Source organism: Leiobunum rupestre, chromosome 1, assembly GCF_980474605.1.
Source record: "Leiobunum rupestre chromosome 1, qqLeiRupe1.1.hap1, whole genome shotgun sequence".
Classification (NCBI taxonomy): Eukaryota; Metazoa; Arthropoda; class Arachnida; order Opiliones; family Sclerosomatidae; genus Leiobunum; species Leiobunum rupestre.
The window spans coordinates 65,048,163-65,069,310 of NC_143384.1; the positions used below are offsets into that span (position 1 = coordinate 65,048,163).

A 21,148-nucleotide genomic window follows, 5' to 3' on the forward strand; every position below is an offset into this window, starting at 1 on the left:
TGTTTTCAAAAAATATTCCCGTTTTTTTCTTTTTCATAGCAACTCTTTTTCATGTTAGTTTAAACAAAAGCCAAAAGAATCGAGTTTGACTTTCTTGGGTGGTCTGATAATCAGACCCTGCTCTTAAACGCAACCCTACGACGGTTTTCCGTGGGTAATTTTGCTTGCTGCATTTCTGCCCTAAGCCGCTACGTACCTCGTTAAGAAACCTGGTTCACTTCGAGCTCCCGCAAGCGCACCATATTGACGGTAAACTTCGTGCGGACGTTAAATCTCCACAGCGTGATGATCATCAGAGTCTCCACCCTCACACCATCCTAAAATTCCGCCTTCCAAGACGCTGGATTACAAGAGGACGCCACTCCTCCCAGTCAACGACGCTTCTCGAGTTGCGACCTTTCAATCGTTAGAACATCCCTAACGAAATATGGTTAAAATGTTATATTAACTGGAGAGAATAAATGTCCCGTCCATTACCACATTTTTCATGAAGATAGAATACGGCAGAGCCCGGATAGCTCAGTCGGTGGAGCGTTAGGCTTTTAACCTAACGGTCCTGGGTTCGAGCCCCAGTTCGGGCGGGTAAATGTAGCGATTTTTTATTCGTTGTCAGTTTTATAACTAACGGCAATGTAACGTCTTTTCCGCTTTGAGAAACGCTCAATTTGCTTAGTCTGGAGAACCTTAAACAAATCATTTAACGGTCCGGGGTAGAGCCGCAGCTTGAAAGTCGTTCCTTTAATTTGAACTTAAGAAACGTTCGGCCGATCTGATTAAGGATTTATTCGTGACCTTGAAAGAAAACGGAAGTTATGTAATTCGAAATCCAAAAATTAAACTATTTACCGACGTTCGTCTGGCATTGATAGAGATGACAATTGGTCACTGTCACCAACATTATTTATCGTCGGCGATAATGGAATTTTTAAAAAAAAGTTTTGTTTTCAAAAAATATTCCCGTTTTTTTCTTTTTCATAGCAACTCTTTTTCATGTTAGTTTAAACAAAAGCCAAAAGAATCGAGTTTGACTTTCTTGGGTGGTCTGATAATCAGACCCTGCTCTTAAACGCAACCCTACGACGGTTTTCCGTGGGTAATTTTGCTTGCTGCATTTCTGCCCTAAGCCGCTACGTACCTCGTTAAGAAACCTGGTTCACTTCGAGCTCCCGCAAGCGCACCATATTGACGGTAAACTTCGTGCGGACGTTAAATCTCCACAGCGTGATGATCATCAGAGTCTCCACCCTCACACCATCCTAAAATTCCGCCTTCCAAGACGCTGGATTACAAGAGGACGCCACTCCTCCCAGTCAACGACGCTTCTCGAGTTGCGACCTTTCAATCGTTAGAACATCCCTAACGAAATATGGTTAAAATGTTATATTAACTGGAGAGAATAAATGTCCCGTCCATTACCACATTTTTCATGAAGATAGAATACGGCAGAGCCCGGATAGCTCAGTCGGTGGAGCGTTAGGCTTTTAACCTAACGGTCCTGGGTTCGAGCCCCAGTTCGGGCGGGTAAATGTAGCGATTTTTTATTCGTTGTCAGTTTTATAACTAACGGCAATGTAACGTCTTTTCCGCTTTGAGAAACGCTCAATTTGCTTAGTCTGGAGAACCTTAAACAAATCATTTAACGGTCCGGGGTAGAGCCGCAGCTTGAAAGTCGTTCCTTTAATTTGAACTTAAGAAACGTTCGGCCGATCTGATTAAGGATTTATTCGTGACCTTGAAAGAAAACGGAAGTTATGTAATTCGAAATCCAAAAATTAAACTATTTACCGACGTTCGTCTGGCATTGATAGAGATGACAATTGGTCACTGTCACCAACATTATTTATCGTCGGCGATAATGGAATTTTTTAAAAAAAGTTTTGTTTTCAAAAAATATTCCCGTTTTTTTCTTTTTCATAGCAACTCTTTTTCATGTTAGTTTAAACAAAAGCCAAAAGAATCGAGTTTGACTTTCTTGGGTGGTCTGATAATCAGACCCTGCTCTTCAACGCAACCCTACGACGGTTTTCCGCGGGTACTTTTGCTTGCTGCATTTCTGCCCTAAGCCGCTACGTACCTCGTTAAGAAATCTGGTTCACTTCGAGCTCCCCCGAGCGCACCATATTGACGGTAAACTTCGTGCGGACGTTAAATCTCCACAGCGTGATGATCATCAGAGTCTCCACCCTCACACCATCCTCGAATTCCGCCTTCCAAGACGCTGGATTACAAGAGGACGCCACTCCTCCCAGTCAACGACGCTTCTCGAGTTGCGACCTTTCAATCGTTAGAACGTCCCTAACGAAATATGGTTAAAATGTTATATTAACTGGAGAGAATAAATGTCCCGTCCATTACCACATTTTTCATGAAGATAGAATACGGCAGAGCCCGGATAGCTCAGTCGGTAGAGCGTTAGGCTTTTAAACTAACGGTCCTGGGTTCGAGCCCCAGTTCGGGCGGGTAAATGTAGCGATTTTTTATTCGTTGTCAGTTTTATAACTAACGGCAATGTAACGTCTTTTCCGCTTTGAGAAACGCTCAATTTGCTTAGTCTGGAGAACCTTAAACAAATCATTTAACGGTCCGGGGTAGAGCCGCAGCTTGAAAGTCGTTCCTTTAATTTGAACTTAAGAAACGTTCGGCCGATCTGATTAAGGATTTATTCGTGACCTTGAAAAAAACGGAAGTTATGTAATTCGAAATCCAAAAATTAAACTATTTACCGACGTTCGTCTCGCATTGATAGAGATGACAATTGGTCACTGTCACCAACATTATTTATCGTCGGCGATAATGGAATTTTTTAAAAAAAGTTTTGTTTTCAAAAAATATTCCCGTTTTTTTCTTTTTCATAGCAACTCTTTTTCATGTTAGTTTAAACAAAAGCCAAAAGAATCGAGTTTGACTTTCTTGGGTGGTCTGATAATCAGACCCTGCTCTTAAACGCAACCCTACGACGGTTTTCCGCGGGTAATTTTGCTTGCTGCATTTCTGCCCTAAGCCGCTACGTACCTCGTTAAGAAACCTGGTTCACTTCGAGCTCCCCCAAGCGCACCATATTGACGGTAAACTTCGTGCGGACGTTAAATCTCCACAGCGTGATGATCATCAGAGTCTCCACCCTCACACCATCCTCGAATTCCGCCTTCCAAGACGCTGGATTACAAGAGGACGCCACTCCTCCCAGTCAACGACGCTTCTCGAGTTGCGACCTTTCAATCGTTAGAACATCCCTAACGAAATATGGTTAAAATGTTATATTAACTGGAGAGAATAAATGTCCCGTCCATTACCACATTTTTCATGAAGATAGAATACGGCAGAGCCCGGATAGCTCAGTCGGTGGAGCGTCAGGCTTTTAACCTAACGGTCCTGGGTTCGAGCCCCAGTTCGGGCGGGTAAATGTAGCGATTTTTTATTCGTTGTCAGTTTTATAACTAACGGCAATGTAACGTCTTTTCCGCTTTGAGAAACGCTCAATTTGCTTAGTCTGGAGAACCTTAAACAAATCATTTAACGGTCCGGGGTAGAGCCGCAGCTTGAAAGTCGTTCCTTTAATTTGAACTTAAGAAACGTTCGGCCGATCTGATTAAGGATTTATTCGTGACCTTGAAAGAAAACGGAAGTTATGTAATTCGAAATCCAAAAATTAAACTATTTACCGACGTTCGTCTGGCATTGATAGAGATGACAATTGGTCACTGTCACCAACATTATTTATCGTCGGCGATAATGGAATTTTTTAAAAAAAGTTTTGTTTTCAAAAAATATTCCCGTTTTTTTCTTTTTCATAGCAACTCTTTTTCATGTTAGTTTAAACAAAAGCCAAAAGAATCGAGTTTGACTTTCTTGGGTGGTCTGATAATCAGACCCTGCTCTTCAACGCAACCCTACGACGGTTTTCCGCGGGTACTTTTGCTTGCTGCATTTCTGCCCTAAGCCGCTACGTACCTCGTTAAGAAATCTGGTTCACTTCGAGCTCCCCCGAGCGCACCATATTGACGGTAAACTTCGTGCGGACGTTAAATCTCCACAGCGTGATGATCATCAGAGTCTCCACCCTCACACCATCCTCGAATTCCGCCTTCCAAGACGCTGGATTACAAGAGGACGCCACTCCTCCCAGTCAACGACGCTTCTCGAGTTGCGACCTTTCAATCGTTAGAACGTCCCTAACGAAATATGGTTAAAATGTTATATTAACTGGAGAGAATAAATGTCCCGTCCATTACCACATTTTTCATGAAGATAGAATACGGCAGAGCCCGGATAGCTCAGTCGGTAGAGCGTTAGGCTTTTAAACTAACGGTCCTGGGTTCGAGCCCCAGTTCGGGCGGGTAAATGTAGCGATTTTTTATTCGTTGTCAGTTTTATAACTAACGGCAATGTAACGTCTTTTCCGCTTTGAGAAACGCTCAATTTGCTTAGTCTGGAGAACCTTAAACAAATCATTTAACGGTCCGGGGTAGAGCCGCAGCTTGAAAGTCGTTCCTTTAATTTGAACTTAAGAAACGTTCGGCCGATCTGATTAAGGATTTATTCGTGACCTTGAAAAAAACGGAAGTTATGTAATTCGAAATCCAAAAATTAAACTATTTACCGACGTTCGTCTCGCATTGATAGAGATGACAATTGGTCACTGTCACCAACATTATTTATCGTCGGCGATAATGGAATTTTTTAAAAAAAGTTTTGTTTTCAAAAAATATTCCCGTTTTTTTCTTTTTCATAGCAACTCTTTTTCATGTTAGTTTAAACAAAAGCCAAAAGAATCGAGTTTGACTTTCTTGGGTGGTCTGATAATCAGACCCTGCTCTTAAACGCAACCCTACGACGGTTTTCCGCGGGTAATTTTGCTTGCTGCATTTCTGCCCTAAGCCGCTACGTACCTCGTTAAGAAACCTGGTTCACTTCGAGCTCCCCCAAGCGCACCATATTGACGGTAAACTTCGTGCGGACGTTAAATCTCCACAGCGTGATGATCATCAGAGTCTCCACCCTCACACCATCCTCGAATTCCGCCTTCCAAGACGCTGGATTACAAGAGGACGCCACTCCTCCCAGTCAACGACGCTTCTCGAGTTGCGACCTTTCAATCGTTAGAACATCCCTAACGAAATATGGTTAAAATGTTATATTAACTGGAGAGAATAAATGTCCCGTCCATTACCACATTTTTCATGAAGATAGAATACGGCAGAGCCCGGATAGCTCAGTCGGTGGAGCGTCAGGCTTTTAACCTAACGGTCCTGGGTTCGAGCCCCAGTTCGGGCGGGTAAATGTAGCGATTTTTTATTCGTTGTCAGTTTTATAACTAACGGCAATGTAACGTCTTTTCCGCTTTGAGAAACGCTCAATTTGCTTAGTCTGGAGAACCTTAAACAAATCATTTAACGGTCCGGGGTAGAGCCGCAGCTTGAAAGTCGTTCCTTTAATTTGAACTTAAGAAACGTTCGGCCGATCTGATTAAGGATTTATTCGTGACCTTGAAAGAAAACGGAAGTTATGTAATTCGAAATCCAAAAATTAAACTATTTACCGACGTTCGTCTCGCATTGATAGAGATGACAATTGGTCACTGTCACCAACATTATTTATCGTCGGCGATAATGGAATTTTTAAAAAAAAGTTTTGTTTTCAAAAAATATTCCCGTTTTTTTCTTTTACATAGCAATTCTTTTTCGTGTTAGTTTAAACAAAAGCCAAAAGAATCGAGTTTGACTTTCTTGGGTGGTCTGATAATCAGACCCTGCTCTTAAACGCAACCCTACGACGGTTTTCCGCGGGTAATTTTGCTTGCTGCATTTCTGCCCTAAGCCGCTACGTACCTCGTTAAGAAACCTGGTTCACTTCGAGCTCCCCCAAGCGCACCATATTGACGGTAAACTTCGTGCGGACGTTAAATCTCCACAGCGTGATGATCATCAGAGTCTCCACCCTCACACCATCCTCGAATTCCGCCTTCCAAGACGCTGGATTACAAGAGGACGCCACTCCTCCCAGTCAACGACGCTTCTCGAGTTGCGACCTTTCAATCGTTAGAACATCCCTAACGAAATATGGTTAAAATGTTATATTAACTGGAGAGAATAAATGTCCCGTCCATTACCACATTTTTCATGAAGATAGAATACGGCAGAGCCCGGATAGCTCAGTCGGTGGAGCGTTAGGCTTTTAACCTAACGGTCCTGGGTTCGAGCCCCAGTTCGGGCGGGTAAATGTAGCGATTTTTTATTCGTTGTCAGTTTTATAACTAACGGCAATGTAACGTCTTTTCCGCTTTGAGAAACGCTCAATTTGCTTAGTCTGGAGAACCTTAAACAAATCATTTAACGGTCCGGGGTAGAGCCGCAGCTTGAAAGTCGTTCCTTTAATTTGAACTTAAGAAACGTTCGGCCGATCTGATTAAGGATTTATTCGTGACCTTGAAAGAAAACGGAAGTTATGTAATTCGAAATCCAAAAATTAAACTATTTACCGACGTTCGTCTGGCATTGATAGAGATGACAATTGGTCACTGTCACCAACATTATTTATCGTCGGCGATAATGGAATTTTTAAAAAAAAGTTTTGTTTTCAAAAAATATTCCCGTTTTTTTCTTTTTCATAGCAACTCTTTTTCATGTTAGTTTAAACAAAAGCCAAAAGAATCGAGTTTGACTTTCTTGGGTGGTCTGATAATCAGACCCTGCTCTTAAACGCAACCCTACGACGGTTTTCCGTGGGTAATTTTGCTTGCTGCATTTCTGCCCTAAGCCGCTACGTACCTCGTTAAGAAACCTGGTTCACTTCGAGCTCCCGCAAGCGCACCATATTGACGGTAAACTTCGTGCGGACGTTAAATCTCCACAGCGTGATGATCATCAGAGTCTCCACCCTCACACCATCCTAAAATTCCGCCTTCCAAGACGCTGGATTACAAGAGGACGCCACTCCTCCCAGTCAACGACGCTTCTCGAGTTGCGACCTTTCAATCGTTAGAACATCCCTAACGAAATATGGTTAAAATGTTATATTAACTGGAGAGAATAAATGTCCCGTCCATTACCACATTTTTCATGAAGATAGAATACGGCAGAGCCCGGATAGCTCAGTCGGTGGAGCGTTAGGCTTTTAACCTAACGGTCCTTGGTTCGAGCCCCAGTTCGGGCGGGTAAATGTAGCGATTTTTTATTCGTTGTCAGTTTTATAACTAACGGCAATGTAACGTCTTTTCCGCTTTGAGAAACGCTCAATTTGCTTAGTCTGGAGAACCTTAAACAAATCATTTAACGGTCCGGGGTAGAGCCGCAGCTTGAAAGTCGTTCCTTTAATTTGAACTTAAGAAACGTTCGGCCGATCTGATTAAGGATTTATTCGTGACCTTGAAAGAAAACGGAAGTTATGTAATTCGAAATCCAAAAATTAAACTATTTACCGACGTTCGTCTGGCATTGATAGAGATGACAATTGGTCACTGTCACCAACATTATTTATCGTCGGCGATAATGGAATTTTTAAAAAAAAGTTTTGTTTTCAAAAAATATTCCCGTTTTTTTCTTTTTCATAGCAACTCTTTTTCATGTTAGTTTAAACAAAAGCCAAAAGAATCGAGTTTGATTTTCTTGGGTGGTCTGATAATCAGACCCTGCTCTTAAACGCAACCCTACGACGGTTTTCCGCGGGTAATTTTGCTTGCTGCATTTCTGCCCTAAGCCACTACGTACCTCGTTAAGAAACCTGGTTCACTTCGAGCTCCCCCAAGCGCACCATATTGACGGTAAACTTCGTGCGGACGTTAAATCTCCACAGCGTGATGATCATCAGAGTTTCCACCCTCACACCATCCTCGAATTCCGCCTTCCAAGACGCTGGATTACAAGAGGACGCCACTCCTCCCAGTCAACGACGCTTCTCGAGTTGCGACCTTTCAATCGTTAGAACATCCCTAACGAAATATGGTTAAAATGTTATATTAACTGGAGAGAATAAATGTCCCGTCCATTACCACATTTTTCATGAAGATAGAATACGGCAGAGCCCGGATAGCTCAGTCGGTGGAGCGTTAGGCTTTTAACCTAACGGTCCTGGGTTCGAGCCCCAGTTCGGGCGGGTAAATGTAGCGATTTTTTATTCGTTGTCAGTTTTATAACTAACGGCAATGTAACGTCTTTTCCGCTTTGAGAAACGCTCAATTTGCTTAGTCTGGAGAACCTTAAACAAATCATTTAACGGTCCGGGGTAGAGCCGCAGCTTGAAAGTCGTTCCTTTAATTTGAACTTAAGAAACGTTCGGCCGATCTGATTAAGGATTTATTCGTGACCTTGAAAGAAAACGGAAGTTATGTAATTCGAAATCCAAAAATTAAACTTTTTACCGACGTTCGTCTGGCATTGATAGAGATGACAATTGGTCACTGTCACCAACATTATTTATCGTCGGCGATAATGGAATTTTTAAAAAAAAGTTTTGTTTTCAAAAAATATTCCCGTTTTTTTCTTTTTCATAGCAACTCTTTTTCATGTTAGTTTAAACAAAAGCCAAAAGAATCGAGTTTGACTTTCTTGGGTGGTCTGATAATCAGACCCTGCTCTTAAACGCAACCCTACGACGGTTTTCCGTGGGTAATTTTGCTTGCTGCATTTCTGCCCTAAGCCGCTACGTACCTCGTTAAGAAACCTGGTTCACTTCGAGCTCCCGCAAGCGCACCATATTGACGGTAAACTTCGTGCGGACGTTAAATCTCCACAGCGTGATGATCATCAGAGTCTCCACCCTCACACCATCCTAAAATTCCGCCTTCCAAGACGCTGGATTACAAGAGGACGCCACTCCTCCCAGTCAACGACGCTTCTCGAGTTGCGACCTTTCAATCGTTAGAACATCCCTAACGAAATATGGTTAAAATGTTATATTAACTGGAGAGAATAAATGTCCCGTCCATTACCACATTTTTCATGAAGATAGAATACGGCAGAGCCCGGATAGCTCAGTCGGTGGAGCGTTAGGCTTTTAACCTAACGGTCCTGGGTTCGAGCCCCAGTTCGGGCGGGTAAATGTAGCGATTTTTTATTCGTTGTCAGTTTTATAACTAACGGCAATGTAACGTCTTTTCCGCTTTGAGAAACGCTCAATTTGCTTAGTCTGGAGAACCTTAAACAAATCATTTAACGGTCCGGGGTAGAGCCGCAGCTTGAAAGTCGTTCCTTTAATTTGAACTTAAGAAACGTTCGGCCGATCTGATTAAGGATTTATTCGTGACCTTGAAAGAAAACGGAAGTTATGTAATTCGAAATCCAAAAATTAAACTATTTACCGACGTTCGTCTGGCATTGATAGAGATGACAATTGGTCACTGTCACCAACATTATTTATCGTCGGCGATAATGGAATTTTTAAAAAAAAGTTTTGTTTTCAAAAAATATTCCCGTTTTTTTCTTTTTCATAGCAACTCTTTTTCATGTTAGTTTAAACAAAAGCCAAAAGAATCGAGTTTGACTTTCTTGGGTGGTCTGATAATCAGACCCTGCTCTTAAACGCAACCCTACGACGGTTTTCCGTGGGTAATTTTGCTTGCTGCATTTCTGCCCTAAGCCGCTACGTACCTCGTTAAGAAACCTGGTTCACTTCGAGCTCCCGCAAGCGCACCATATTGACGGTAAACTTCGTGCGGACGTTAAATCTCCACAGCGTGATGATCATCAGAGTCTCCACCCTCACACCATCCTAAAATTCCGCCTTCCAAGACGCTGGATTACAAGAGGACGCCACTCCTCCCAGTCAACGACGCTTCTCGAGTTGCGACCTTTCAATCGTTAGAACATCCCTAACGAAATATGGTTAAAATGTTATATTAACTGGAGAGAATAAATGTCCCGTCCATTACCACATTTTTCATGAAGATAGAATACGGCAGAGCCCGGATAGCTCAGTCGGTGGAGCGTTAGGCTTTTAACCTAACGGTCCTGGGTTCGAGCCCCAGTTCGGGCGGGTAAATGTAGCGATTTTTTATTCGTTGTCAGTTTTATAACTAACGGCAATGTAACGTCTTTTCCGCTTTGAGAAACGCTCAATTTGCTTAGTCTGGAGAACCTTAAACAAATCATTTAACGGTCCGGGGTAGAGCCGCAGCTTGAAAGTCGTTCCTTTAATTTGAACTTAAGAAACGTTCGGCCGATCTGATTAAGGATTTATTCGTGACCTTGAAAGAAAACGGAAGTTATGTAATTCGAAATCCAAAAATTAAACTATTTACCGACGTTCGTCTGGCATTGATAGAGATGACAATTGGTCACTGTCACCAACATTATTTATCGTCGGCGATAATGGAATTTTTTAAAAAAAGTTTTGTTTTCAAAAAATATTCCCGTTTTTTTCTTTTTCATAGCAACTCTTTTTCATGTTAGTTTAAACAAAAGCCAAAAGAATCGAGTTTGACTTTCTTGGGTGGTCTGATAATCAGACCCTGCTCTTCAACGCAACCCTACGACGGTTTTCCGCGGGTACTTTTGCTTGCTGCATTTCTGCCCTAAGCCGCTACGTACCTCGTTAAGAAATCTGGTTCACTTCGAGCTCCCCCGAGCGCACCATATTGACGGTAAACTTCGTGCGGACGTTAAATCTCCACAGCGTGATGATCATCAGAGTCTCCACCCTCACACCATCCTCGAATTCCGCCTTCCAAGACGCTGGATTACAAGAGGACGCCACTCCTCCCAGTCAACGACGCTTCTCGAGTTGCGACCTTTCAATCGTTAGAACATCCCTAACGAAATATGGTTAAAATGTTATATTAACTGGAGAGAATAAATGTCCCGTCCATTACCACATTTTTCATGAAGATAGAATACGGCAGAGCCCGGATAGCTCAGTCGGTGGAGCGTCAGGCTTTTAACCTAACGGTCCTGGGTTCGAGCCCCAGTTCGGGCGGGTAAATGTAGCGATTTTTTATTCGTTGTCAGTTTTATAACTAACGGCAATGTAACGTCTTTTCCGCTTTGAGAAACGCTCAATTTGCTTAGTCTGGAGAACCTTAAACAAATCATTTAACGGTCCGGGGTAGAGCCGCAGCTTGAAAGTCGTTCCTTTAATTTGAACTTAAGAAACGTTCGGCCGATCTGATTAAGGATTTATTCGTGACCTTGAAAGAAAACGGAAGTTATGTAATTCGAAATCCAAAAATTAAACTATTTACCGACGTTCGTCTCGCATTGATAGAGATGACAATTGGTCACTGTCACCAACATTATTTATCGTCGGCGATAATGGAATTTTTAAAAAAAAGTTTTGTTTTCAAAAAATATTCCCGTTTTTTTCTTTTTCATAGCAACTCTTTTTCATGTTAGTTTAAACAAAAGCCAAAAGAATCGAGTTTGACTTTCTTGGGTGGTCTGATAATCAGACCCTGCTCTTTAACGCAACCCTACGACGGTTTTCCGCGGGTAATTTTGCTTGCTGCATTTCTGCCCTAAGCCGCTACGTACCTCGTTAAGAAACCTGGTTCACTTCGAGCTCCCCCAAGCGCACCATATTGACGGTAAACTTCGTGCGGACGTTAAATCTCCACAGCGTGATGATCATCAGAGTCTCCACCCTCACACCATCCTCGAATTCCGCCTTCCAAGACGCTGGATTACAAGAGGACGCCACTCCTCCCAGTCAACGACGCTTCTCGAGTTGCGACCTTTCAATCGTTAGAACATCCCTAACGAAATATGGTTAAAATGTTATATTAACTGGAGAGAATAAATGTCCCGTCCATTACCACATTTTTCATGAAGATAGAATACGGCAGAGCCCGGATAGCTCAGTCGGTGGAGCGTTAGGCTTTTAACCTAACGGTCCTGGGTTCGAGCCCCAGTTCGGGCGGGTAAATGTAGCGATTTTTTATTCGTTGTCAGTTTTATAACTAACGGCAATGTAACGTCTTTTCCGCTTTGAGAAACGCTCAATTTGCTTAGTCTGGAGAACCTTAAACAAATCATTTAACGGTCCGGGGTAGAGCCGCAGCTTGAAAGTCGTTCCTTTAATTTGAACTTAAGAAACGTTCGGCCGATCTGATTAAGGATTTATTCGTGACCTTGAAAGAAAACGGAAGTTATGTAATTCGAAATCCAAAAATTAAACTTTTTACCGACGTTCGTCTGGCATTGATAGAGATGACAATTGGTCACTGTCACCAACATTATTTATCGTCGGCGATAATGGAATTTTTAAAAAAAAGTTTTGTTTTCAAAAAATATTCCCGTTTTTTTCTTTTTCATAGCAACTCTTTTTCATGTTAGTTTAAACAAAAGCCAAAAGAATCGAGTTTGACTTTCTTGGGTGGTCTGATAATCAGACCCTGCTCTTAAACGCAACCCTACGACGGTTTTCCGCGGGTAATTTTGCTTGCTGCATTTCTGCCCTAAGCCGCTACGTACCTCGTTAAGAAACCTGGTTCACTTCGAGCTCCCCCGAGCGCACCATATTGACGGTAAATTTAGTGCGGACGTTAAATCTCCACAGCGTGATGATCATCAGAGTCTCCACCCTCACACCATCCTCGAATTCCGCCTTCCAAGACGCTGGATTACAAGAGGACGCCACTCCTCCCAGTCAACGACGCTTCTCGAGTTGCGACCTTTCAATCATTAGAACATCCCTAACGAAATATGGTTAAAATGTTATATTAACTGGAGAGAATAAATGTCCCGTCCATTACCACATTTTTCATGAAGATAGAATACGGCAGAGCCCGGATAGCTCAGTCGGTGGAGCGTCAGGCTTTTAACCTAACGGTCCTGGGTTCGAGCCCCAGTTCGGGCGGGTAAATGTAGCGATTTTTTATTCGTTGTCAGTTTTATAACTAACGGCAATGTAACGTCTTTTCCGCTTTGAGAAACGCTCAATTTGCTTAGTCTGGAGAACCTTAAACAAATCATTTAACGGTCCGGGGTAGAGCCGCAGCTTGAAAGTCGTTCCTTTAATTTGAACTTAAGAAACGTTCGGCCGATCTGATTAAGGATTTATTCGTGACCTTGAAAAAAACGGAAGTTATGTAATTCGAAATCCAAAAATTAAACTATTTACCGACGTTCGTCTCGCATTGATAGAGATGACAATTGGTCACTGTCACCAACATTATTTATCGTCGGCGATAATGGAATTTTTAAAAAAAAGTTTTGTTTTCAAAAAATATTCCCGTTTTTTTCTTTTTCATAGCAACTCTTTTTCATGTTAGTTTAAACAAAAGCCAAAAGAATCGAGTTTGACTTTCTTGGGTGGTCTGATAATCAGACCCTGCTCTTAAACGCAACCCTACGACGGTTTTCCGCGGGTACTTTTGCTTGCTCCATTTCTGCCCTAAGCCGGTACGTACCTCGTTAAGAAACCTGGTTCACTTCGAGCTCCCCCGAGCGCACCATATTGACGGTAAACTTCGTGCGGACGTTAAATCTCCACAGCGTGATGATCATCAGAGTCTCCACCCTCACACCATCCTCGAATTCCGACTTCCAAGACGCTGGATTACAAGAGGACGCCACTCCTCCCAGTCAACGACGCTTCTCGAGTTGCGACCTTTCAATCGTTAGAACGTCCCTAACGAAATATGGTTAAAATGTTATATTAACTGGAGAGAATAAATGTCCCGTCCATTACCACATTTTTCATGAAGATAGAATACGGCAGAGCCCGGATAGCTCAGTCGGTAGAGCGTTAGGCTTTTAACCTAACGGTCCTGGGTTCGAGCCCCAGTTCGGGCGGGTAAATGTAGCGATTTTTTATTCGTTGTCAGTTTTATAACTAACGGCAATGTAACGTCTTTTCCGCTTTGAGAAACGCTCAATTTGCTTAGTCTGGAGAACCTTAAACAAATCATTTAACGGTCCGGGGTAGAGCCGCAGCTTGAAAGTCGTTCCTTTAATTTGAACTTAAGAAACGTTCGGCCGATCTGATTAAGGATTTATTCGTGACCTTGAAAAAAACGGAAGTTATGTAATTCGAAATCCAAAAATTAAACTATTTACCGACGTTCGTCTCGCATTGATAGAGATGACAATTGGTCACTGTCACCAACATTATTTATCGTCGGCGATAATGGAATTTTTAAAAAAAAGTTTTGTTTTCAAAAAATATTCCCGTTTTTTTCTTTTTCATAGCAACTCTTTTTCATGTTAGTTTAAACAAAAGCCAAAAGAATCGAGTTTGACTTTCTTGGGTGGTCTGATAATCAGACCCTGCTCTTAAACGCAACCCTACGACGGTTTTCCGCGGGTAATTTTGCTTGCTGCATTTCTGCCCTAAGCCGCTACGTACCTCGTTAAGAAACCTGGTTCACTTCGAGCTCCCCCAAGCGCACCATATTGACGGTAAACTTCGTGCGGACGTTAAATCTCCACAGCGTGATGATCATCAGAGTCTCCACCCTCACACCATCCTCGAATTCCGCCTTCCAAGACGCTGGATTACAAGAGGACGCCACTCCTCCCAGTCAACGACGCTTCTCGAGTTGCGACCTTTCAATCGTTAGAACATCCCTAACGAAATATGGTTAAAATGTTATATTAACTGGAGAGAATAAATGTCCCGTCCATTACCACATTTTTCATGAAGATAGAATACGGCAGAGCCCGGATAGCTCAGTCGGTGGAGCGTCAGGCTTTTAACCTAACGGTCCTGGGTTCGAGCCCCAGTTCGGGCGGGTAAATGTAGCGATTTTTTATTCGTTGTCAGTTTTATAACTAACGGCAATGTAACGTCTTTTCCGCTTTGAGAAACGCTCAATTTGCTTAGTCTGGAGAACCTTAAACAAATCATTTAACGGTCCGGGGTAGAGCCGCAGCTTGAAAGTCGTTCCTTTAATTTGAACTTAAGAAACGTTCGGCCGATCTGATTAAGGATTTATTCGTGACCTTGAAAGAAAACGGAAGTTATGTAATTCGAAATCCAAAAATTAAACTATTTACCGACGTTCGTCTCGCATTGATAGAGATGACAATTGGTCACTGTCACCAACATTATTTATCGTCGGCGATAATGGAATTTTTAAAAAAAAGTTTTGTTTTCAAAAAATATTCCCGTTTTTTTCTTTTACATAGCAACTCTTTTTCATGTTAGTTTAAACAAAAGCCAAAAGAATCGAGTTTGACTTTCTTGGGTGGTCTGATAATCAGACCCTGCTCTTAAACGCAACCCTACGACGGTTTTCCGCGGGTAATTTTGCTTGCTGCATTTCTGCCCTAAGCCGCTACGTACCTCGTTAAGAAACCTGGTTCACTTCGAGCTCCCCCAAGCGCACCATATTGACGGTAAACTTCGTGCGGACGTTAAATCTCCACAGCGTGATGATCATCAGAGTCTCCACCCTCACACCATCCTCGAATTCCGCCTTCCAAGACGCTGGATTACAAGAGGACGCCACTCCTCCCAGTCAACGACGCTTCTCGAGTTGCGACCTTTCAATCGTTAGAACATCCCTAACGAAATATGGTTAAAATGTTATATTAACTGGAGAGAATAAATGTCCCGTCCATTACCACATTTTTCATGAAGATAGAATACGGCAGAGCCCGGATAGCTCAGTCGGTGGAGCGTCAGGCTTTTAACCTAACGGTCCTGGGTTCGAGCCCCAGTTCGGGCGGGTAAATGTAGCGATTTTTTATTCGTTGTCAGTTTTATAACTAACGGCAATGTAACGTCTTTTCCGCTTTGAGAAACGCTCAATTTGCTTAGTCTGGAGAACCTTAAACAAATCATTTAACGGTCCGGGGTAGAGCCGCAGCTTGAAAGTCGTTCCTTTAATTTGAACTTAAGAAACGTTCGGCCGATCTGATTAAGGATTTATTCGTGACCTTGAAAGAAAACGGAAGTTATGTAATTCGAAATCCAAAAATTAAACTATTTACCGACGTTCGTCTCGCATTGATAGAGATGACAATTGGTCACTGTCACCAACATTATTTATCGTCGGCGATAATGGAATTTTTAAAAAAAAGTTTTGTTTTCAAAAAATATTCCCGTTTTTTTCTTTTACATAGCAACTCTTTTTCATGTTAGTTTAAACAAAAGCCAAAAGAATCGAGTTTGACTTTCTTGGGTGGTCTGATAATCAGACCCTGCTCTTAAACGCAACCCTACGACGGTTTTCCGCGGGTAATTTTGCTTGCTGCATTTCTGCCCTAAGCCGCTACGTACCTCGTTAAGAAACCTGGTTCACTTCGAGCTCCCCCAAGCGCACCATATTGACGGTAAACTTCGTGCGGACGTTAAATCTCCACAGCGTGATGATCATCAGAGTCTCCACCCTCACACCATCCTCGAATTCCGCCTTCCAAGACGCTGGATTACAAGAGGACGCCACTCCTCCCAGTCAACGACGCTTCTCGAGTTGCGACCTTTCAATCGTTAGAACATCCCTAACGAAATATGGTTAAAATGTTATATTAACTGGAGAGAATAAATGTCCCGTCCATTACCACATTTTTCATGAAGATAGAATACGGCAGAGCCCGGATAGCTCAGTCGGTGGAGCGTCAGGCTTTTAACCTAACGGTCCTGGGTTCGAGCCCCAGTTCGGGCGGGTAAATGTAGCGATTTTTTATTCGTTGTCAGTTTTATAACTAACGGCAATGTAACGTCTTTTCCGCTTTGAGAAACGCTCAATTTGCTTAGTCTGGAGAACCTTAAACAAATCATTTAACGGTCCGGGGTAGAGCCGCAGCTTGAAAGTCGTTCCTTTAATTTGAACTTAAGAAACGTTCGGCCGATCTGATTAAGGATTTATTCGTGACCTTGAAAGAAAACGGAAGTTATGTAATTCGAAATCCAAAAATTAAACTATTTACCGACGTTCGTCTCGCATTGATAGAGATGACAATTGGTCACTGTCACCAACATTATTTATCGTCGGCGATAATGGAATTTTTAAAAAAAAGTTTTGTTTTCAAAAAATATTCCCGTTTTTTTCTTTTACATAGCAACTCTTTTTCGTGTTAGTTTAAACAAAAGCCAAAAGAATCGAGTTTGACTTTCTTGGGTGGTCTGATAATCAGACCCTGCTCTTAAACGCAACCCTACGACGGTTTTCCGCGGGTAATTTTGCTTGCTGCATTTCTGCCCTAAGCCGCTACGTACCTCGTTAAGAAACCTGGTTCACTTCGAGCTCCCCCAAGCGCACCATATTGACGGTAAACTTCGTGCGGACGTTAAATCTCCACAGCGTGATGATCATCAGAGTCTCCACCCTCACACCATCCTCGAATTCCGCCTTCCAAGACGCTGGATTACAAGAGGACGCCACTCCTCCCAGTCAACGACGCTTCTCGAGTTGCGACCTTTCAATCGTTAGAACATCCCTAACGAAATATGGTTAAAATGTTATATTAACTGGAGAGAATAAATGTCCCGTCCATTACCACATTTTTCATGAAGATAGAATGCGGCAGAGCCCGGATAGCTCAGTCGGTGGAGCGTCAGGCTTTTAACCTAACGGTCCTGGGTTCGAGCCCCAGTTCGGGCGGGTAAATGTAGCGATTTTTTATTCGTTGTCAGTTTTATAACTAACGGCAATGTAACGTCTTTTCCGCTTTGAGAAACGCTCAATTTGCTTAGTCTGGAGAACCTTAAACAAATCATTTAACGGTCCGGGGTAGAGCCGCAGCTTGAAAGTCGTTCCTTTAATTTGAACTTAAGAAACGTTCGGCCGATCTGATTAAGGATTTATTCGTGACCTTGAAAAAAAACGGAAGTTATGTAATTCGAAATCCAAAAATTAAACTATTTACCGACGTTCGTCTGGCATTGATAGAGATGACAATTGGTCACTGTCACCAACATTATTTATCGTCGGCGATAATGGAATTTTTAAAAAAAAGTTTTGTTTTCAAAAAATATTCCTGTTTTTTTCTTTTTCATAGCAACTCTTTTTCATGTTAGTTTAAACAAAAGCCAAAAGAATCGAGTTTGACTTTCTTGGGTGGTCTGATAATCAGACCCTGCTCTTAAACGCAACCCTACGACGGTTTTCCGCGGGTAATTTTGCTTGCTGCATTTCTGCCCTAAGCCGCTACGTACCTCGTTAAGAAACCTGGTTCACTTCGAGCTCCCCCAAGCGCACCATATTGACGGTAAACTTCGTGCGGACGTTAAATCTCCACAGCGTGATGATCATCAGAGTCTCCACCCTCACACCATCCTCGAATTCCGCCTTCCAAGACGCTGGATTACAAGAGGACGCCACTCCTCCCAGTCAACGACGCTTCTCGAGTTGCGACCTTTCAATCGTTAGAACATCCCTAACGAAATATGGTTAAAATGTTATATTAACTGGAGAGAATAAATGTCCCGTCCATTACCACATTTTTCATGAAGATAGAATACGGCAGAGCCCAGATAGCTTAGTCGGTGGAGCGTTAGGCTTTTAACCTAACGGTCCTGGGTTCGAGCCCCAGTTCGGGCGGGTAAATGTAGCGATTTTTTATTCGTTGTCAGTTTTATAACTAACGGCAATGTAACGTCTTTTCCGCTTTGAGAAACGCTCAATTTGCTTAGTCTGGAGAACCTTAAACAAATCATTTAACGGTCCGGGGTAGAGCCGCAGCTTGAAAGTCGTTCCTTTAATTTGAACTTAAGAAACGTTCGGCCGATCTGATTAAGGATTTATTCGTGACCTTGAAAGAAAACGGAAGTTATGTAATTCGAAATCCAAAAATTAAACTATTTACCGACGTTCGTCTGGCATTGATAGAGATGACAATTGGTCACTGTCACCAACATTATTTATCGTCGGCGATAATGGAATTTTTTAAAAAAAGTTTTGTTTTCAAAAAATATTCCCGTTTTTTTCTTTTTCATAGCAACTCTTTTTCATGTTAGTTTAAACAAAAGCCAAAAGAATCGAGTTTGACTTTCTTGGGTGGTCTGATAATCAGACCCTGCTCTTAAACGCAACCCTACGACGGTTTTCCGCGGGTAATTTTGCTTGCTGCATTTCTGCCCTAAGCCGCTACGTACCTCGTTAAGAAACCTGGTTCACTTCGAGCTCCGCCAAGCGCACCATATTGACGGTAAACTTCGTGCGGACGTTAAATCTCCACAGCGTGATGATTATCAGAGTCTCCACCCTCACACCATTTTCGAATTCCGCCTTCCAAGACGCTGGATTACAAGAGGACGCCACTCCTCCCAGTCAACGACGCTTCTCGAGTTGCGACCTTTCAATCGTTAGAACATCCCTAACGAAATATGGTTAAAATGTTATATTAACTGGAGAGAATAAATGTCCCGTCCATTACCACATTTTTCATGAAGATAGAACACGGCAGAGCCCGGATAGCTCAGTCGGTGGAGCGTTAGGCTTTTAACCTAACGGTCCTGGGTTCGAGCCCCAGTTCGGGCGGGTAAATGTAGCGATTTGTTATTCGTTGTCAGTTTTATAACTAACGGCAATGTAACGTCTTTTCCGCTTTGAGAAACGCTCAATTTGCTTAGTCTGGAGAACCTTAAACAAATCATTTAACGGTCCGGGGTAGAGCCGCAGCTTGAAAGTCGTTCCTTTAATTTGAACTTAAGAAACGTTCGGCCGATCTGATTAAGGATTTATTCGTGACCTTGAAAAAAAACGGAAGTTATGTAATTCGAAATCCAAAAATTAAACTATTTACCGACGTTCGTCTGGCATTGATAGAGATGACAATTGGTCACTGTCACCAACATTATTTATCGTCGGCGATAATGGAATTTTTAAAAAAAAGTTTTGTTTTCAAAAAATATTCCCGTTTTTTTCTTTTTCATAGCAACTCTTTTTCATGTTAGTTTAAACAAAAGCCAAAAGAATCGAGTTTGACTTTCTTGGGTGGTCTGATAATCAGACCCTGCTCTTAAACGCAACCCTACGACGGTTTTCCGCGGGTAATTTTGCTTGCTGCATTTCTGCCCTAAGCCGCTACGTACCTCGTTAAGAAACCTGGTTCACTTCGAGCTCCCCCAAGCGCACCATATTGACGGTAAACTTCGTGCGGACGTTAAATCTCCACAGCGTGATGATCATCAGAGTCTCCACCCTCACACCATCCTCGAATTCCGCCTTCCAAGACGCTGGATTACAAGAGGACGCCACTCCTCCCAGTCAACGACGCTTCTCGAGTTGCGACCTTTCAATCGTTAGAACATCCCTAACGAAATATGGTTAAAATGTTATATTAACTGGAGAGAATAAATGTCCCGTCCATTACCACATTTTTCATGAAGATAGAATACGGCAGAGCCCAGATAGCTTAGTCGGTGGAGCGTTAGGCTTTTAACCTAACGGTCCTGGGTTCGAGCCCCAGTTCGGGCGGGTAAATGTAGCGATTTTTTATTCGTTGTCAGTTTTATAACTAACGGCAATGTAACGTCTTTTCCGCTTTGAGAAACGCTCAATTTGCTTAGTCTGGAGAACCTTAAACAAATCATTTAACGGTCCGGGGTAGAGCCGCAGCTTGAAAGTCGTTCCTTTAATTTGAACTTAAGAAACGTTCGGCCGATCTGATTAAGGATTTATTCGTGACCTTGAAAGAAAACGGAAGTTATGTAATTCGAAATCCAAAAATTAAACTATTTACCGACGTTCGTCTGGCATTGATAGAGATGACAATTGGTCACTGTCACCAACATTATTTATCGTCGGCGATAATGGAATTTTTTAAAAAAAGTTTTGTTTTCAAAAAATATTCCCGTTTTTTTCTTTTTCATAGCAACTCTTTTTCATGTTAGTTTAAACAAAAGCCAAAAGAATCGAGTTTGACTTTCTTGGGTGGTCTGATAATCAGACCCTGCTCTTAAACGCAACCCTACGACGGTTTTCCGCGGGTAATTTTGCTTGCTGCATTTCTGCCCTAAGCCGCTACGTACCTCGTTAAGAAACCTGGTTCACTTCGAGCTCCGCCAAGCGCACCATATTGACGGTAAACTTCGTGCGGACGTTAAATCTCCACAGCGTGATGATTATCAGAGTCTCCACCCTCACACCATTTTCGAATTCCGCCTTCCAAGACGCTGGATTACAAGAGGACGCCACTCCTCCCAGTCAACGACGCTTCTCGAGTTGCGACCTTTCAATCGTTAGAACATCCCTAACGAAATATGGTTAAAATGTTATATTAACTGGAGAGAATAAATGTCCCGTCCATTACCACATTTTTCATGAAGA

The 21,148-nt window shown here is 42.4% G+C and overlaps 24 non-coding genes across 24 annotated transcripts; 1 reads left to right on the forward strand and 23 right to left on the reverse strand.

The window, feature by feature from the left end:
- Nucleotides 1-73: 73 nt before the first annotated feature.
- LOC149964987 (signal recognition particle RNA) lies at nucleotides 74-372 on the reverse strand. The gene has a single exon (XR_016473127.1).
- A 640-nt stretch (nucleotides 373-1,012) lies between these two features.
- Nucleotides 1,013-1,311, reverse strand: LOC149964988 (signal recognition particle RNA). Its single transcript, XR_016473128.1, has one exon.
- Nucleotides 1,312-1,951: 640 nt separating this feature from the next.
- LOC149964989 (signal recognition particle RNA) lies at nucleotides 1,952-2,250 on the reverse strand. Its single transcript, XR_016473819.1, has one exon.
- A 639-nt stretch (nucleotides 2,251-2,889) lies between these two features.
- LOC149964990 (signal recognition particle RNA) lies at nucleotides 2,890-3,188 on the reverse strand. The gene has a single exon (XR_016474478.1).
- Nucleotides 3,189-3,828: 640 nt separating this feature from the next.
- On the reverse strand, nucleotides 3,829-4,127 carry LOC149964991 (signal recognition particle RNA). The gene has a single exon (XR_016473821.1).
- Nucleotides 4,128-4,766: 639 nt separating this feature from the next.
- On the reverse strand, nucleotides 4,767-5,065 carry LOC149964992 (signal recognition particle RNA). Its single transcript, XR_016474489.1, has one exon.
- Nucleotides 5,066-5,705: 640 nt separating this feature from the next.
- LOC149964993 (signal recognition particle RNA) lies at nucleotides 5,706-6,004 on the reverse strand. The gene has a single exon (XR_016474500.1).
- A 640-nt stretch (nucleotides 6,005-6,644) lies between these two features.
- LOC149964994 (signal recognition particle RNA) lies at nucleotides 6,645-6,943 on the reverse strand. The gene has a single exon (XR_016473130.1).
- A 640-nt stretch (nucleotides 6,944-7,583) lies between these two features.
- Nucleotides 7,584-7,882, reverse strand: LOC149964995 (signal recognition particle RNA). The gene has a single exon (XR_016474113.1).
- A 640-nt stretch (nucleotides 7,883-8,522) lies between these two features.
- LOC149964996 (signal recognition particle RNA) lies at nucleotides 8,523-8,821 on the reverse strand. The gene has a single exon (XR_016473132.1).
- Nucleotides 8,822-9,461: 640 nt separating this feature from the next.
- On the reverse strand, nucleotides 9,462-9,760 carry LOC149964997 (signal recognition particle RNA). The gene has a single exon (XR_016473135.1).
- A 640-nt stretch (nucleotides 9,761-10,400) lies between these two features.
- Nucleotides 10,401-10,699, reverse strand: LOC149964998 (signal recognition particle RNA). Its single transcript, XR_016473822.1, has one exon.
- A 640-nt stretch (nucleotides 10,700-11,339) lies between these two features.
- LOC149964999 (signal recognition particle RNA) lies at nucleotides 11,340-11,638 on the reverse strand. Its single transcript, XR_016473964.1, has one exon.
- A 640-nt stretch (nucleotides 11,639-12,278) lies between these two features.
- Nucleotides 12,279-12,577, reverse strand: LOC149965000 (signal recognition particle RNA). The gene has a single exon (XR_016473197.1).
- A 639-nt stretch (nucleotides 12,578-13,216) lies between these two features.
- LOC149965001 (signal recognition particle RNA) lies at nucleotides 13,217-13,515 on the reverse strand. Its single transcript, XR_016473609.1, has one exon.
- Nucleotides 13,516-13,651: 136 nt separating this feature from the next.
- On the forward strand, nucleotides 13,652-13,724 carry TRNAK-UUU (transfer RNA lysine (anticodon UUU)). The gene has a single exon. It is a non-coding gene; the product is annotated as a tRNA-Lys (tRNA).
- Nucleotides 13,725-14,154: 430 nt separating this feature from the next.
- LOC149965003 (signal recognition particle RNA) lies at nucleotides 14,155-14,453 on the reverse strand. Its single transcript, XR_016474511.1, has one exon.
- A 640-nt stretch (nucleotides 14,454-15,093) lies between these two features.
- Nucleotides 15,094-15,392, reverse strand: LOC149965004 (signal recognition particle RNA). Its single transcript, XR_016474522.1, has one exon.
- A 640-nt stretch (nucleotides 15,393-16,032) lies between these two features.
- Nucleotides 16,033-16,331, reverse strand: LOC149965005 (signal recognition particle RNA). The gene has a single exon (XR_016474533.1).
- A 640-nt stretch (nucleotides 16,332-16,971) lies between these two features.
- Nucleotides 16,972-17,270, reverse strand: LOC149965006 (signal recognition particle RNA). The gene has a single exon (XR_016474555.1).
- A 640-nt stretch (nucleotides 17,271-17,910) lies between these two features.
- On the reverse strand, nucleotides 17,911-18,209 carry LOC149965007 (signal recognition particle RNA). Its single transcript, XR_016474566.1, has one exon.
- Nucleotides 18,210-18,849: 640 nt separating this feature from the next.
- LOC149965008 (signal recognition particle RNA) lies at nucleotides 18,850-19,148 on the reverse strand. Its single transcript, XR_016473195.1, has one exon.
- A 640-nt stretch (nucleotides 19,149-19,788) lies between these two features.
- LOC149965009 (signal recognition particle RNA) lies at nucleotides 19,789-20,087 on the reverse strand. Its single transcript, XR_016474577.1, has one exon.
- A 640-nt stretch (nucleotides 20,088-20,727) lies between these two features.
- On the reverse strand, nucleotides 20,728-21,026 carry LOC149965010 (signal recognition particle RNA). Its single transcript, XR_016473196.1, has one exon.
- Between the last annotated feature and the right edge of the window lie 122 nt (nucleotides 21,027-21,148).